The sequence below is a fragment of the Carettochelys insculpta genome, chromosome 1, assembly GCF_033958435.1.
Source record: "Carettochelys insculpta isolate YL-2023 chromosome 1, ASM3395843v1, whole genome shotgun sequence".
Lineage (NCBI taxonomy): Eukaryota > Metazoa > Chordata > Testudines > Carettochelyidae > Carettochelys > Carettochelys insculpta.
In genome coordinates this window covers 348989885-349002473 of record NC_134137.1, presented here as the reverse complement: position 1 = coordinate 349002473, position 12589 = coordinate 348989885, and the positions used below count along the sequence as shown (strand labels likewise).

General features: G+C 44.3%; 1 protein-coding gene across 3 annotated transcripts in view; it reads left to right on the top strand.

Annotated features, from left to right (window-relative positions):
- Positions 1–12589, top strand: part of TBC1D22A (TBC1 domain family member 22A) — a 441404-nt gene that overhangs the window by 94377 nt on the left and 334438 nt on the right. The gene's annotated exons all lie outside the window — the stretch shown is intronic.

Here is a 12589-nt window from a genome sequence, read left to right as displayed (position 1 = left end):
ATGGTGACATCCCCTGCCACTGGGATCTCCCTCTGGGGGACAAATGTGCCAGCCCCCATGCGGCAGCAGAGGCCGGAGTTCCAGAACACCCGGGCATTATGGGTGCAGCCGGCCCAGCCCGCGTAGAGGTCCATGAACCATCCCCTTGTGTCCACCAGGGCCTGGAGCACCACCGAATGGTAGCCCTTCCTGTTCATGTACTGGCCAGCGCTGTGCGGCGGGGCGCGGATGGGGATGTGCATGCCATTCAAAGCACCGATACAGTTCAGGAATCCCAGGTCCTGGAAGCCGGCGACAGTGTTGTCCACATCCCCCAGGCGGATGACTCTATGCAGCAGCATGGCATTGATGGCCCGGACCACCTGCAGAGGCAGAAGGGGAACACATGCTTTAGTGCGGGTGTGGTGGCCATCGCCCCCCACCTCGGGCCCGTCCTGCCTCCCTCCTGTCCAGCCCCGGGCCCGTGCAGCCCCCACCCCCTCCTATCCGGCCCCTTGCAGGGGAGGGTTCCCCTTGCCCCAGCCTCCCCCCCCGCCCCACCTTACCTCCATCAGGACAGCCCCGATGGTGGCCTTGCCCACCCCAAACTGCTGTCCCACAGAGCGGTAGGAGTCTGGGGTGGCCAGCTTCCAGATGGCAATAGTGACCCGTTTCTGCAGGGTGAAGGCTAGCTGCATGGAGGTGTCGGAGTGCAGGGGTGAGCCAGTGGCAGATCTCGTCGAAGGTCTGCCTCGACATGCGCAGGTTCTGCAGCCACCTTTTCTCGCACCACTCCTGTAGCACCACGTGCTCCCGTCAGTCGGTGCTGCTGGGGTGGGTCCAGAGGTGTCGGGTCACCCGGTGGTGGCCTGGGGGGACCTTGCAGCCACCCAGTGAGCTCAGGTGCACCTGCGGCGAGGGTGTACAGCACTGCCAGCAGGGCATCCATAATGACGCTGTCCGCCAGCAGGAGCTGTCACTGGGCTTCCATGAGCACGAGTGAGTGGGTTCTGCCGGGCAGGAACAGGCTGGGCAGCACTCAACTCATGCGGATGGGAGGGCGGAGGGACGGGCCCTTTAAAGGAGGCGGATGGCTGCTGCCCTGGAAGGGCTTTTTGGCCATGGGACCCCATCCGCGGCGTTTCCTGCCTCCCTTCTTTCGAAAGAGAGCTTGGAGCCATCCAGGACGGCACTTCGAAAGAGCAGATCCGAACACTGATCCGAAAAACGGCGGTGGGTGCTGTCTTTTGATCGCCTCTTTTTTGAAAAATGAACTTCGATTTTTGCCCATTCGAAAGGGCGCTTACTGCCAGCCTTTTTTCTGGACAGGCTAAAGGGTGTTAGATTAAACAAAGCCCTACACCAAGGAGGTCTGTTTGACTCCTCCTGAGCACAGATCCCAGGACTCAGTCAGTTCCCTGCTGCAAACCCAGGCAGGAGAGCTCCACCCCAGTGTACACTAGACCCCTCCCAAGCCTCCTAGCGGGGAGTGGCTGGCAAGAAAGGGCGAGACCAAGGACAAGGTACAAGTGAGTGAAACAAAGTAATTATTTTATTAAACTAACTATTAAAACAACAAGCTAACCTTACTTAAACGAGATACATTGTTGAAGTGATGATTCCTGAATGCAGTTATAAGATTTTTATTGATCTGGAAGGCAAAAATTAATTCGTTATTAAGGAGGGAAAGGTGTAAAGGGTTAGGAGTTTAAGATCCCTGCTGCCAACTTATACAGGCGGAGTGAGGGGTGCTAACCCCCACTCCTGACCGGGGGGCAGGGCGCTACACCTGCCCTGAAATATAAACCCGGGGGGCGGTCAAGGTTGTCTCCTCTATTTGTGGGAGGCCTTCCGTTTCCCTCTGTGGGCTTTATTTGTAAGTTGCTCCTGGGAGGCCTTAGCTCTCCCTCAGGAAGCACTGTGTTGGCAGCCTGTGGGAGGTGAGGAGGCTGAGCCTTCACTCACAATTATATATAAATGGAGGAATATATAGGTAAAACAGTGAGGACTAATACCTTCCTAATAAAAATATTAATAAATACTTCAATATGTACTATAACAACACTAATAATATAAATAATTAACAATTAATAATTAAATGTGCTATATTTGAATATCCTGGGCTCTCAGGCCCGGCCCTGAGGGTCAGGCCCTCGGGTTCTGCGCCAACCCCGTCAGGGCGGCACACTGTAGGGGGGTGACCCCTACTCCCCCTTTGGGGGCCCCAATGTCCCAGGTGTATATGTGGAGTGTCAGTCCAGGTAAGTTTACGTGTCTCGACGTTTGTGGTCCAATCCGGTAGAAGTGTCACGTCAGGTAAATGAGGAAGCCAATGGTCAGAATGGCGGCGTGCAGGTAGAGGCACTGATAAGATGGCGGCCTCCGGGATTGGCAGCCGAGCGCGCAGTACCCGCCAAAGGCGGGTCAGTTCGACACTTGGCCACCGCCCCACGGAGACCGCTTGGGAGAGGAGCTGCTGCTTGAGAGCATAGGCGCCACTCGAGCCCAGTCAGCGCCACAAATGGATGGCAGCGGTGAAGTGATTTTCAGCTCAGAGCGATTCAGCTGCTTCGCCTCTGTGGGCTGGCCTAAGGGACTCGGCGGATGCCGCACATGCAGCCACGCCTCCCTATGTGGAGTAGCAGAAGTGAGTCTGTGTCCTCCAGGGCCACAGAATGCCCCGCAGCACCTGCTTATATGCAGGGAGTCCCATGTATTATTCATGATTCCAAATGAATATTCATGATTTTACCTGCGGTTTTCAATCAGGTCCTCTGGGGTTAACAAGGTGCTAGAAGTTCTCACCTCTGCCCAATCAGAGGCCTAGAATTCAAACACTTGATCATGAATAATTCATGAGTTCAGGTAACCGGGGGAGCCAACTGACAAAAAGTGACCGTTGGTAATGCTGCTAAATGGCAGCCTGTGACACTTCAGATTTTTCATGTGCTTGCACTGATTTTACACAGCCAAAGGCATGTATTCCCTGGCCCATGGGGACGATGATGTCCAAGGTGTTAAAAAGTCCTGACTCTTACGTGTGGGCGCAGCTGTAAGGCAAACAGTCACAGCTGCATACTTACCTATGCATAACAGTCTATCTTCTGTGGAGCTTTGAGGCATGTATATTTGCGTATGTATCCTCACTTTCTTCCTCCTCCTCCTTGAGTTACCCTATCAGTGTCCTAATCTAGACTGATTAGATTTAACGGAGGACAGATTACCCTTGAGTGAATAAAAGACTATCCATGTATTGATTTGCATGGCAATAACTGTCTTAGTTTGTTTCATTTCTTGTTAAATAGGAAGATTTTCATTGCTAAGCAACTAACAAGAACTACTGCTGCTTACTCCCTAATCATCTCTTAAGTAGGGGTAGAGGCCTACTCCTGAGAGTGCTTGCAGTTTTTGCCTCTTACTCCCTCATTTGACAGATAATGAAAACGTTCTTAATGATCCTGGAACAGTAGGATTTCTGTTGCTAGACTTTAGAGTTGTTAATTGAAATAAGAAGTTCAAATGAGAAGTGATTAGAGAATTGATATTCCATGTTAAATAGACCATTTAATTAATGTGGTAAATAAGTTTGTCTTTACCACCAACTTTCATTGTGATTGTTAATGCATTTTCCTGTTGTCACTATGATGGGATCAGAGAACATGACTGTTTCAGTAATTGTAGGTTTTTGTTTTTAAAACCGGGCAACAAAACAAAAAAAATTACTAATAGTAACAGTTGATTTGCCAATGAAATGATGTGTTCCTCAGTGAATTTACGTTTTTAAAGTTTCATTTCTGTTTGTTACCTAATAAATGTGTTTTTTTCCAGTATATGTTTGGGTATGTCTAACCCTCCATCTTTAAAAGGCATTCTTGCCAACACTGAGATTGGCTTAAAATCCTTAAATTTACTTGTGTCAAACTAGCATTTGTTTATTCCCCATGCTTCTTGCATTTATATACAGACAACTAAGATGGTGATTTGATTCTTCTCCCCTCTCCCCATTCTGCATCATTTCAGCTTTATCCCTGCTATTACAGCCCACGCTCCCCTCAAATTCTGACCCATCTCTCAGATCCCCATGTTTTTCACTTACCTGTGGGCTTTGATCATCTGCCCTCGTCAAACCTAATTTAAAGCTCTCCTCATTAGGCTAGCCAGTCTGTATCCAAATGATTTGTTTCCCTTCCTTAATAGGTGGACCCCATCTCTTATTAGCAGTGCTTCTTCCTGCAAGCATAGAATACTAGAACTGGAAGGGACCTCGAGAGGCCGTCGAGTCCAGCCCCCTGCCCTCATGGCAGGACCAAGTACTGTCTAAACCACATCTGATAGATATCTATCTAACCTGTTCTTAAATATCTCCAGTGATGGAGATTCCACAACCTCCCTTAGCAATTTATTCCACTGTTTGACCACCCTGACAGTTAGGAACTTTTTCCTAATGTCCAACCTAAACCTCCCTTGCTGCAGTTTAGGTCCATTGCCTCTTGTTCTATCATCAGAGGCCAAGAAGAACAAGTTTTCTCCCTCCTCCTTATGACTCCGTTTTAGATACTTGAAAACCTCTATCATGTCCCCCCCACCCCTTCTCTTTTCCAAACTAAACAAGCCCAATTCTTTCAGCCTTTCATTGTAGGTCACATTCTCCAGACCTTTAATCGTTCCTGTTGCTCTTTTCTGGACTCTCCAATTTCTCCACATCTTTCTTGAACTGCGGTGCCCAGAACTGGGCACAATACTCCAGCTGAGGCCGAACCAGTGCAGAGTAGAGCGGAAGAATGACTTCTCGTGTCTTGTTCACAACACACCTGTTAATGCATCCCAGAATCATGTTTGCTTTTTTTTTTCTTTTGCAACATCATCACACTTTTGACTTATATTTAGCTTGTAGTCCACTGTAACCCCTAGATCCCTTTCTGCTGTAGTCATTTTAGACAGTCTCTTCCCATTCTGTATGTATGACACTGATTGTTCCTTCCCAAGTGGAGCACTTTGCCTGAGTCCTTATTAAACTTCATCCTGTTTACCTCAGACCAGTTCTCCAATTTATCCAGATCATTTTGAATTACGACCCTGTCTTCCAAAGCAGTTGCAACCCCTCCCAGCTTGGTATCATCTGCAAACTTAAGTGTACTTTCTATGCCAATATCTAAGTCATTGAAGAAGATATTGAACAGAACCAGTCCTAAAACAGACTCTTGCAGAACCTCACTTTTTATACTTTTCCAGCAGGATTGAGAACCATGAACAACTACTTTCTGAAGAGTTAGATGCAATCTGATAACACACTGGTTCAAAGTGATATATGTAATGATCACTTTCTGTAAATTCAAGCTTCAGTTAAATTTATTCCAGGAAGTCCAGATGGTGACAATGAAAATAAATTCCAGGTGAAGTACAGTTGGAGTAGCACAAACACTCTTGCTCTATTTAGCCCAAGACTTTTGTAAACCACAGAAACTTTCTCAATCACTTGACACTCAACTCAAAGAAAACAAGCAGGAACAGCTGAAAATAGAATTAAAACAACACACACAAAACCCCCACATAAAATCCTCCACCAAAACCAATCGCATCCCATAGTCAAGGAGGCCAAAGCTCTCCTGGCGACACCATCTTTAGATCCATGAATTCACATCCAGGGTGCATTTGTCTTTTCCAGGGCCCTTACTCTGAGCACAGTAGTTACTTTTGATCTGTTCAGGGTCACACCTTGCAGTATCATTAATTACCACATGGATGAGTAGTATAGGATGGTAGTTAGAGGCTCAGGTGATCCTTGACAATCTCTCTATTAATGTCTTGGATATGGGACCCCCAGCAGATAGCATACCTCTCGGGATGTTATGTCAGGGCAATAGCTGGCTGCCTTCATCCGCCTTCAGAAGAGAGTCTCCAACTACCATCACTCTTTGTTTCCTTCTCACAGTGGTGGCTGCTATTTCCCAGCTGGAATGAGTGGTGGAAGGTTGTGGGGGGCGGGAGAGGGTGAGCGTATATGGCTTCTCCTTCGGGGTGTGATCCCTCATTTTCCATATCAAGAAAAGGATAATGATTCTCAAGAACCATCGTGGGTGGATTGGGAGCAGGGATGGATCACTGCTTACTATCAGAGGTAACCTTCTGTTAGTCTCTTCCCTGAGGCATATGGCTGGATAGCTTCCTCAGCCCTAGATGTCTCCATATGTGTATTCTCAAGGAATTTCTCAATGGCATGGATACTCCTCAACCTGGATACCTTCTTCTGTACTCTTACATGTGCGTCCTGAGAGATTCCACTCGCAGGCACCTTTTGTATTGTATGGTCCCTCAGCCTGGATTTCTGTAAGTTGGTAAAGTGAACCACAGTCTTTGCAAAACTATACCAGGATCTGGGTAGAGGCATCCATGTTCAGGTGGTCTGTCTGGCGTACAGGTGCAGTTGGAAGAGACCGTAGCACCATTGAAACAGGCGATGCAGCACTTCTTAACCACCTGGTTGTTGTAGGACTTCCTCCTACAAACTCCCCTGTTTGCGGACCCTTGGTCACTAGCTCCTCCTGGTTGCTTAGGCACTGGCTTTTAAGGCGTTCCCTCTTAGGTCAGCCCTACCCACATGTTAATCACACAGGTGGTGTTGACGTACCCTTATGAACATGGGACAGGATGCTTAACTTTATGGCACCTGATTAGAGTATTTTAAGTAACTGAATAGAGGAACTTTATTTTATGAAAGAGTCAACAATTCAATGGGGGTCGTTTATATAATATACTTCCATCTTACTAATTCACCACAGTGCATTAAAATCCTATTTCCGTATTGGGTGTCCTGTAAGCATGTATCAACAAGGTGCTACTGAGTGAAAGCTTTACTGCATGTTAATGGAGGACCACATCACAACCTTGATGGTCTACATCAGAGAGAACAGCCCTACAACAAGACTAGAACACTTCGCATAGATGTTGGAGATGGGAGGGTTATCTAGTCAGTTTCTCTGCAAGGACTGGGCTTTAGTAAATTCACCCTTGTTTTGTCCATTAATTCTTAAATATCCAAAGGGATGTGTATTGTACAATTTTACTTGGGTACTACTTTGATATTCTCTGTATTCCTCATTTCTTCCTCAGACCTACTGGTGTTTAGAATGTATGAGGTCATTGACATTGACATTGTTATCCTTAGTTGGTCTCCACCACATTTTTTTTTTTTTTTAAATTCCACTGACTGCCTCTTTACTTAACTGATGGCCGTTGATTGACTCTGGTTAAGACAGGTCACTTAAATGGGGGAAGAGAAAATGCAGGTTCTTACCACTGGCCTTCTATTGAATATAAGTAGGGCAGCCTTCAAGTTTGCTCTGCCACTTTCTCATTCCTTTCTTGAAGCTCCCACAATAATGTTAGTGAGGTATCCCTTGTGATCCAATAGAGCTTGCGACGTTAGTGAGAAGTACCACTTTTGGTTTATGTACTCTTTGTCAAGGTGGTCTGGTGCCAAGGTAGAGAAATGCATTCTGTCTGTTGCCCTATCGCAGTCAGGGAACACCAACAAAGAGAAACTATCCACTATGTCCTGCATGTTTCCCAGAGTCACAGCCCTTCTTAGCAGAAGTTTGTTAATGGATTTGCAAACTTAGATCTCAACAGATCACACAATAAGTTTACCCACTCCAAATTGATGCTCCACTGACCAGTAGCAGTCTGGTATTGTAAGCTCTAGTGGGTTATACCCACTTGCTTCTTTTCTGTCATAGCAGCTCTCATTTTAGTATTGCTGCACTTCTGGACTGGGAAAAAGTCTTCATGTAGTTCTTGGAAAATGGCCTTATGCATTGTAAAGTTCTGCAGCTGCTACTCATCATCCCATAGCTGCCTAACAATGCAGCACCACCCGTCAGTCCTTGTTACCTAGGTCCAGAAACAGTGCTTAATCATGTCAGGATGTTGCATGACTCTTGCCTGCAACGGCCAGTTAGTCCACTCCGTGTTCTAGCAGGGTTAGTTGCATGTTGTTTTCTGTGTCTGCTGCTGTATCAGCAGTATATATATTGCAGATCAAGGTGCAAAGTGTTGTAATGCTCACAACAAGAGTGACCAGCTGAGCAGCCTCCATGCTTATTGTGCTATGGCAGCCACATGGGTAATGCAGGCTTATTAAAAAAGTACAGAAAAGGCTTGGTTGGGTTGCTCTTAATTTGAGAGAGATGAGTAAGTGCATCATGGCAGGCGAACTCCATGTTCTCATAACCACACACAGCAATGTTTTGGTCTCATAAGGCATTGCAAACCCAACCCAAAATTCAACTCAGCTACGTGCACTGTTGGATAGTTATCCAGAGTGCAGTGGTCCAGGCACTGACACAAGGTCTACTAGTGAGGATGCACACTGCTGATACACAAGATGTATAGTGTGGACTCGCAAGATCAACTTGTTTCAATCAGAGGCTTGATGTCAACTTATGTAAAGTTGACGTAACTTTGTCATGTCTTGTATGACTGCAGTTTGTTTGGTTCACACATACAATATGTCAGTACTAAAGATTTTTTTCTAGGTCAGTACTGAAGATTTTTTCTACAACCTACTTAAATAATATTAAAATATTTAAAAATTAATAAAATGGTCTTTTCTTGGGATATTGACTAATTTTTACTCCTGTTATGAGGGTATGTGCTTACGCCTATCATTATTGACATTTGTGTTATTGTAGCACCTAGAAGACCCAGTCATGTACCAGTACAGGGGGTCCTCATTATAAGTCCAGGTGACATTCCTAAATGATGCAACTTATAGCGCAATGACTTTTAAAGGGGAATTAATACGCATAAGGAATCATGTAATTAGCTTGAGATACGTTCCCAACACCTACAGTTCACACACATGTTTATACATATAGGCTATGTGTACACTAGCCAAAACTTCGAAATGGCCATGCAAATGGATATTTCAAACTTTACTAATGAAGCACTGAAATACATATTCAGCACCTAATTAGAATGCTGGCAGCCGTGGCACTTCAAAATTCACGTAGCTCGTCCAGATGGGGGTCCTTTTCGAAAGGACCATGGCAGCTTTGAAATCCCCTTAGTCCTATCTGCTGTTAGGAATGAGGGGATTTCAAAGTTGCCGTCCTTTCGAAAAGGACCTCCATCTGGACGAGCCACATCAATTTTGAAGTGCTGTGGCTGCCTAATGAGGCCCTGAATATGTATTTTGGTGCTTCATTAGTAAACTTCAAAATATGCATTTGCATGGCCATTTAAAAGTTTTGGGCTAGTGCAGACATGGTCATAATGTACCTATACTTCATAAAAAAATAAATAGAAATAGATAAGACAAGTATGTTCTTCTTACCTTGTAAATGGATTTGATGGGCTTGATGGTGGAAGTAAAGGATACTGAAACAGTATCCCCTGCTTGGTGAGAGTTAGGTAGAGGAGAAGGAAGATGGGACAGGGGAGTCATCTGCCACCATCTCTTCATTGTCCAAGATATCAATTTCTTCCTCCTCCTCAATTCCTAAAGGCTGTGCAACAACTGTTGGTCCCACTTCTTCCATGTCTTGAAGGCCTGAAGGTTCACCTTCTTCTGTGACTAGTTTGGGTTTCTTTGCTTTCCAGAAGGAAGTCTCTAGTGTTGTCTGCTTGCCACTACACATTTTTGGATCCAAAAATCTCTGGATAACATGACTAGCTGTCATTTAGGAAACGTGCAAACTTGGAATAGCAATCAGTCAGATGATCTTGAGGCTTGATTGTGTTGATGATTTCATCAGCAAGGTTAAAACACATGGTGAAGAGACATCATTGTAAGTCCTTTATTTTCTTTCTTCATTGTTTCTTCTTTATCTTTGTTCTGGCTTTCCTCTTCAAATGCTTGTTTATGTAGCTCTTCCAGGTCTTCATTACTTAGAGGTTCTGAATGAGAAGCAAGTAATTCAGTCAAATCGTCGACATTGTCAAACACCGTCTTTGCTAGTATCACTCAGTCCTCTCAAATTGTGGTCTCATTGAAGCCAACAAAGTCATTGACTGGTTCAGGATAGATTCCTCCCCCCACCCCCCACACACACTGTTCATGTATCAAACACTTACTTCATCCCATGCTGTGACAATGTGCATCACTGCATCCATTATGTTAAAAGTTTTCTAGAATTCCTGCATGGTTGGTTTTCCCTTGATGAATCTCCTGAATGTCCTACATAGATAAAAGGCTTTCAAGTTAGCGATTGCATCTTGATCTATTGGTTGGATCAGTGACGTAGTGCGTTGTGGTAAAAACACAAATTTAATGTTGGGGCATAATTCATAATCTAAGTCATGTGCAGCAACATTTTCTACAAGAAGAAGAATTTTGAATGTTTTTTCATTTCTAGAACAAATAATGCATGAAGCAGTCATGGAATATTTGCTTTGTTATCCAAGCCTTTCTCTGAGACTTCCATGCAACGGGGAGATGATACTTGACATAATTTTTCATGGCACAAGTGTTCTCACTATGATAAAGGAGCAGTGGTTTAATTTTCTTGTCTTCCTTGGCATTGCCACCGAGCAAGTGTGTCAGGTGGTCTTTTGAAGCCTGGTGCCCTTTTTTCATTAACAGAAATGTAGGTTCATTTTGGCATTCATTTCCAATAAAATCCTGTCTCATCCACATTAAAGACTTGTTGTGGATTGTATCATCCTTCTTGAATTACCTCTCTCAACTTTGCCTCATGTGCTTTGTCTGGCTTCCTGTCAGTACTTGCTGCATCACCTTCAAAGTTCCTGAATGCATAGCATGACTGTAAACTCTGAAACCAGCCATGGCTAGCATTAAATGTTTGTTTTTAGAAATGCCTCTCATCTCCTGCTTCTCTATATCCTTCAGGAATTTGAATAACCTCACTGCTGTCTCCTGAATGGCACTGATACTTATCATTGTATTCTACATATGCAAGTCATCCAACCATGTAGCTAGAATTGTCTCCATCGTTTCCCTCACCTTGCGTCTTTACTGAGCTGTCTTTATAGAAGAATGCTGTGTTGTATGCTTAGCCTTTTCCATTATATCATCAGCATTCTTGGCAGTAGTATGAACTAGTATGAACTACTACTAGTATGAATCGGAGGCAGGCCACGATTGCAAGCAACATTGGCAGCCCATTCACCATTTCTGATGTGCTTTATCACATCTGTTTTCACAGCAAGACTCTCACTAACATGTCGTCTCTTGCAAATAGCACTTAAATTTGCACAAACACTTAATTTCCCAGTCATAGTTAAAAGATTCCACAAATATATTAAGATAAAGAATGTGCACTCGCAATGCATTCACTTCAAAATTTACAGACAGTAAGGAGGATGATGCAAAGGATTGTGGTCCCTTGAAAAAGGACTTAAGTGCAAATCTGTGTGATGCATAATGAATTTAGTTTCCTTACTTAATGGATGACTTATATGCAAAATGACTTATAATGAGCTGACATAACAGGGACTCCCGGTAGTCCACTCTGCTAGTGTTTGTCCTTTCAGGGAATAGTGGTGCTCTGTTCTTGAAGGATTGGTTAGGTTATATTTTTAAACCATTTGTTGGTTTTTTATATACAAGGTGTCACCTTTTGTATATTGAATGCTTTAAATAGTACCAATTTTCTTTTATATCACTCCTGTGGCATATAATACAGCTTTCCATACTTGTGGATTTAAATTTAGCAGAGAATCTTCTATTTTCTTAGAGGCTTCTTTTTTCTATAGCTGTGCAGGAGAATGAAAGGGACAAACTTTGTGTCTGTTGTGTGTTGGTTTGGCAGTGCTGCCAATAGGGCAGTACAATGTGTGGGCTTATTAAAACAATACCTTTGAAAGATAGGGGGCTGGAAGTTGGAGGGGAACGTGAACAGTAGTAAAACACACACGACTCACTGGCAAAAAGGTCCTTGGAGAGTATTGAGAGGGCAAGGAAACTTACCCTTAACTATTTTTTTTTTTTTTTTTTTTTTTTTGTAAACACACATGAATTTTTACCATGGCAGTTATAATGGTAAATCCCCTAATGTGCACACAATTATACTGTTATAAAAGAGACATTTATGCGGGTAGTGTTATTCTTTGCATACTGGAATAACTTTACAAGTATAAAGTGACTTTAACATTACATCCACAGTAGAGGTGGTTGTACAGCTGTATAGTTGAAACGCTGCAGTGGTCTGGTATAGGCAGGCCCTTAGAATGCTAACTTTAGTACTCATGTTGTTTAATAAAACACACAGTAGTGCCTACCGGATCAGTCCTTTTAGTTGGTCTTAGGACTGCCCTCACCTAGGCCTTAGATTGACCTAGATCCATCTCTTGGAACTGTGAAAATTTCTTGCCCTTTGTGGTTAGGTCAACTTAACTTCCCCCTCCCCTCCCCAGTGTAGCAGCAGCTACACTGTCAGAAGAATTCTTTTGATGTAGCTGCTGCCTCTCAAAGAGGAAGATTATTTTCTTTAATGAAAACCCCCTTTCAAATGAAGTAGGACAGGGCTCTTAAACTTCATTGCATCACAACTCCCTGGTAGTGTAGTTTCTGTATGGCCTGTAGAGGGGAGCAAACACTGAGTCACAGTGGGGCCGACAGCCATCCTGGAGCAAGGTGTGTGCTAGCCTA